This window comes from Gossypium hirsutum, chromosome D11 (genome assembly GCF_007990345.1).
Source record: "Gossypium hirsutum isolate 1008001.06 chromosome D11, Gossypium_hirsutum_v2.1, whole genome shotgun sequence".
In the NCBI taxonomy this organism is placed as follows: domain Eukaryota; kingdom Viridiplantae; phylum Streptophyta; class Magnoliopsida; order Malvales; family Malvaceae; genus Gossypium; species Gossypium hirsutum.
The window spans coordinates 68658868-68665017 of NC_053447.1; the positions used below are offsets into that span (position 1 = coordinate 68658868).

Here is a 6150-nt window from a genome sequence, read left to right on the forward strand (position 1 = left end):
TTAAACCAACTTTTTGAATTTGTTGTTTGTAAAATGTAATTCAAATAGTAATTTAATTGTAATGTCAATAAAACCTTCTAAATTAGGTGGTGTAGTTGTAAAGTAATTAATTGAGAACAAGATTCAAGTATTTATTGCATAAAACAGAAATCAAAAGATAGAATTTATCATAGGGTTCATCTCCTCTAGGTATTTAGAAAATTAGTTCATAATTGCAAATAAAAACATTCAGAAGATAGTATAACCACAATAAACAAAGAAACTTATAATAAACTTCAAAGAAATCAAAAAGAGATCTTCAATCTTGATAGAAATCTGCTTTAGAGTTAGCTTCAATGGTGTTTTTCGAGTTGTTTTCTTGAGTATTCTATGACGGCTTTCTCCTATCTTATTTTTGTCATATATAGGTCTTAAAATGCCCGACAAACCTAAAAAACGCGTTTTCCCTCAAGTTTGGAGCAATTCGTGATTTCAACATTGTTTGGCAATTGGTTGTGTGGCAGCCCGTGTGGCTCACACGACCATGTGTCTCACACAACTGTGTGTCTAGCTCGTATGACTCTTGAAACTTACTGCGATTTTCCAATTTACGCTCCTTTTGCTCCCAAATGCTCTATTAAGTATAAAAACATGAATTTAAAGCATTAGGAGCATAAAATTCATCATTTTTCATTGAATAATCATCCAAAAATGTATTAAGAACGGGATTAAAACATGTTACTTTTAGCACCTATCATTAGGTTTAATGACAAAAAAGTTTCTTAACGTTTATAAAATTTGACTATATGACCCTTATTATTTTCTTTTTAGCCCTCAACATTTTTTTTAAAGTCAAATTATGGATTTTTTAACACGAAATGCTAATTAAGTGGTACAATGTGGACTGGGTGAGACAAGCTAAATTCTCCAGTCGGCTTACCACCATCCATACGTATGGTGCATTAACACACCTACTTTCATTATTGGTCGCGTGATAAACTATTTCCATTTTCATTGGAGGATAAATACGGTGACTGTGAGCTTGAGGTGTCTTTCTTACATCCATTAAACCCAATGCTAAGGTGAAGAAGTGTGGTGTTAGAATAATGTATGAGAAAGATTTGGAAGAAATAAAAGAGTTGCAGTGCCATACCACTCAATCTTCTCGAAAATTTGAACACATCCACCAACACTCTGCTCACAACCATGGATCAATAGGTAGCACTTCTCACATCAAACCGAAAATGTAAGATCTACGAGGAAACAGATGAAGAAGGGTCGCAACCAAAATGGATGCAAAAAATTTTCAATTTTATGATGGGCCAATCGGGGAAGAAGCATTAATTGTGGTAAAGTACTTAACCATCCATGTACTATTACTTCTATTGTATTTCCTTTTTCTTGTGTGTGTAATAATGTCCTGTTTGATCATGCTTGTGTTGCTTTTCCTCTTGAACCTTGTATCTTCAGATATCAATCAGGGTCAGTTCAGTTTCAATGGTTACTTGAATGTTGATGGAGTTGCAGGCGTAGGTTCAAGTGGGCTCTTTAAACTGACTAATTTTACAAGGTAAACAGAAGGTCACATCTTCTACAAGAATCCAATCCAATCCAAGAACTCCACAAATGGTAGTGTTTTCTCTTTTTCCACTACATCCATTTTTGCAATTGTATCGGAATACCCTACTTTGTCTGGCCATGGATTAGCCTTTGTAGTCTCGCCTAACAATGGAATTCCCGGAGCTCTTCCCAGCCAGTATCTTTGTCTTTTCAATCAATCAAACAACGGTAACAACTCAAATCATATTGTGGGGGTCGAGCTGGACATACTTATGAGCAGCGAATTCGATGACATAAACGACAATCATGTTGGCATCGATATCAATGGCCAAAACTCAATGGTATCTGCTCCTGAAAGGTATTTCACTGATGAGAAAAAGTTCATAAATGTCAGCCTTATAAGAGAGGATCCACTGCAAATTTGGGTTAAGTTCAATGGGACAAAAAAATGACTCAATGTTACGTTGTATCCAATCAATATAGCAAAGCCAAAAACCCCACTTTTATCCTTGAATCTGGATTTGTCTCCATATATTTATGACTCTATGTATGTAGGTTTCTCATCTTCCAAAGGTTCTGTTTTATCATCACACTACATATTGGCATGGAGTTTCAAGATGAATGGCTCAGCTGAGGAGCTAGACTTGTCTCACCTACCAAAAGTTTCACGATTTGTTAATGATAATAATCGAGGAATCAAGCAATTGAAGAAGATTTTGGCTATCGCCCTTTTTTTCACAGGTCTCACTTTAGTCCTCGTATTGGTTTTCATATTTGTGTTGATCTCAAGGAAGAAGAGATTCATGGGGATTCTCGAGGATTAGGAGGTTCAGGACGGGCCTCATAGATTCTCTTATAAAGATCTATTCAAAGCAACAAAGAGGTTTAAAGAAAAGGAAGTTCTAGGGAGAGGTGGATTTGGTAAGGTGCATAAGGGTGTTTTACCATCTTCCAACATACAAATTACCGTCAAAAGGATCTCTCATGATTCAAGGCAAGGTATGAGAGAATTCGTGGCTGAGATTGCAACCATCGTCGCCTCAGGCATCCGAATTTGGTTAGACTTCTCGGTTATTGCAGGCACAAGCACGACTTGCTTTTGGTTTATGACTACATGCCTAATGGAAGTCTTGACAAGTTTCTTTACCACCAACCTAATAAGAACCTTAAGTGGACACAAAGGTACACAAAGGTTTAATAGCATCAAGGACGTAGCGTTCGCGTTGTTCTATCTGCACCAACAATGGGTGCAAGTCATCATTCACAGAGATATCAAGCCTGCCAATGTGCTGACAGTGACATGAACGCTCGACTAGGAGATTTCGGGCTGGCAAAACTATGCGACCTTGGAAATGATTCTCAAACCTCGCATGTAATAGGTACTAGATCCGTTCTTGACATTTATAGGGCCTAGGCGAAACAATAAATCAGGCCTTTTTAAAAAATTATAAAATAAAAATAAAACCATATACTAGTAATTGCATTAAATAATACCTTTTATGACATTAAGCAAATAAAATATTTTTCTAACAAAATTAAAAAAATTCGTTCAATCTACTCTTATGTTATTAACTACAAAAACACAAAAAAAATCATTAAAAAAAGGGTTCTATGAGCATTCTGAGATACAAAATTATTAATGATAACATCAACATCAATGTTTTCCAAAAAAATCCTTCTCGATTGATAAAATTGCCAGACCATTCAACCGTTCTTGTGACATTAATGACCAGAAAATTCATTTCTCTTGTAGACTCATTTTCAACTAAAATGTCTCTTGTTTTGTTATCAAGATTAACCCAATTTCTAGGATCATAAATATCCAAAGAAGGAATTATTTGTTCTTCAACAATGCCAATATTAGGAGGAATTGTTTGTTCTTCATTAAGAATAAGATTTTCAATATTGGATACATTTGACACATCATTAGGTTCATTTGGGTCATTAATTTTATCATTCTCATTGACATCATTATGCAAACTTTCATTTAATTGATCCTAATTTTTATTAAAAACTACTTTAAAAAAAATTATCAATAGCATATTGTTGTGATTTTTTTAACTCTTTAGTATGTTTTCTCTTTTTCCTTTTTTCACTTTAGATAAATACTTTTTAGGAAACATTATATATAAAAGATAAATTAGATACTCAAGTAACACAAGAAAATATAACAATAGCACCTGATACAAGAATTTCAAGTTGAATATTTGCTTTTACATTTGTTAATTTCAAAAGTCAAATCAAGTCACTGAAATTCTATAAATATAATTATAAAAATCAATTACAAATAGACACTGTAATTAACAATATCCAATTATTTTTGAGAAAAATGCAACTAAAAAATTAAATGAGTAACAAAAACAATTAAAATTAGGGGGAGAAGCTAAATATAATGTAGTAGTATACTGTACTATGATTAATCAAAGAATGAATTAGGGGGAGAAGCTAATTATAATGATGAATTAATGACTTTATTAGTTAAAACCCAAAAATGTCATCAAATTAAGAATGAAAAGATTACAAGAAAGAAGAGAAAGGAGGTAGAATTATACCTACAACAATGGTAGATTCGACAGACCTCGGATGAGAGGTTCTCAATCTCTCAAATATAAAATAAAAATTAATAACTTCAATTTATTGATGCTAATGACATATGAATGATATATTACTCAAATCAAATTTGGTCCTATTTAATTTGTAGAAAATTTCTCCCATTGCCATGGTTATGAGAAAATAAAGAAGGTTGAATGCTAGTAACAATTGATTTTTTTGAGAAAAATTAAAGTTCATTTTTAACTTTAATGGTACGAGTTGAAATTTGAGAATTAGAGGAGCTTTGGAGAAGCAAAGGAGTTGATGATGAAATATTTATAGTTAAGAATTAAAAGTCCTAAACATTTATTTAATTTATTTTATTCTAATTTTTTTTCACATTAAAAACTGAAAAAAATACTTTTTTGTGCCCTTTTTAATCTTGGGCCCTGTGCGGTTGCACTTCAAAACACCCCCCAAATCTGGTTTTGGTAGTCACGCTTGGTTACATGGCCGGGCCGGGCCCAGACAAAATTTTAGGTCCGTCTAGGCCGGGCCTGGCCCGACCCGAAATATGGGCCTAAAAATTTGTCCAAGCCTTCCCGAAAGAAAATTCCTAAGCCCGAGCCCGGCCCGTCCCAAAATATATTTTTAATATATATAAAATATATATTTGATGAAAAATAAAAAAATACATATTTGATTAAAAATAAAAAATATATATTTAATATATTTAATATATATATTTTTGCCCAAACTCATATTTCGGGCTTATATTTTATCCCGAACCCTCCTATTTTTTGGGCGGGCCGTCGGGCCGGGCCGGATTACCCAACCCATGATCACCTCTAGTTACATGCCTCCTGAGCTCGCAAGAACCGGGAAAGCAAACACAAGCACTGATATATATGCATTTGGAATATTCATGCTTGAAGTTGCATGTGGTAGAAAGTCGATCGAACCACGAACGCCACCAGAGGAAGCATTTCTTGCTGACTGGATAACGGGTTGCTGGGATAAAGGAGACGTTTTGACGACTACTGATAAGAGGTTGGAGAAGAGTTTTGTGGGTCAACAAGCGGAGTTGGTGTTGAAGCTTGGGTTGCTTTGCTCACACCCGGTGGCAGTGGCTAGGCCTAACATGTCCAGCATTATATCGTATTTGGACGGTGCTGCTTCACTGCCCGATGACTTGAGATCTGTTATCAAAGCTCGAGAATTCCCTGCAGGATAAAAAAAGTGACTCTTCGATTACGATACCGCTACCTATCAACCTTCGGAAAGATAGTGAATGGATTGGAGATGCTTGTTGCTGCATTTTTGTCAAAAATGATGTTTCATGCTATGACGAGAAAATCCGTTGTGGAGCATTTATCTATTGTGGAAAATCTGAACAAGCCAGTCTTAATGGATCTATTTTTCAAGGTAGACATCGTCGACAGGTTAAAGTAAATATAATCAATTTGAGATAGAGATGTGAAGAAAAATGGATAGTTTCGTGACAAAGCAGGTAATAATAAAGTGAAAAATCCTTTAACGAGAATAAGATCATAATTTGGGCCAAGTTAAAAACTATTTCATTTTTATTTGAGATCAACTCATGTGTTCAATTTAATCCATCAAAATTATTTTTATATATTTGGAATATTAAATATAAGTCCTAATTTACAATACTCAAATAGGTTTAATTTCTTCTAATAAAAGTACCATTTAAATTTCATGGCTTGAAGTACAAATAACATTTTTCCAACTCTTCCGTTTATATTTTTTTAAAGTATTTATGTTTAGACATTTATTTTTAACACTTATTCAAATATGAATGTAAAGAGTATGCTCTTTTAATTAATTGGAAGATCTTTTTCATGTGAGAGACGTCACATCCATATCCAATATAAAATAAAAAATAAAAGATTCATTTTTTGTTCATGTCTAATAGTAGGGTTTAGAGATATGATTTTGGTTGATGTGATCAAGATTTTCAGCGGTTGTGTTTTCTGTGATATCAAGAAAATTTTCTCAATTTGAGATAAGTTAATATATGAGCGATATAGATCAATCTTTTTCTGTGATATCAAGAAT

The 6150-nt window shown here is 33.6% G+C and overlaps 1 pseudogene; it reads left to right on the plus strand.

The window, feature by feature from the left end:
• Window positions 1–1347: 1347 nt before the first annotated feature.
• LOC121223489 (L-type lectin-domain containing receptor kinase V.9-like) lies at window positions 1348–5733 on the plus strand (annotated as a pseudogene).
• Window positions 5734–6150: the final 417 nt, after the last annotated feature.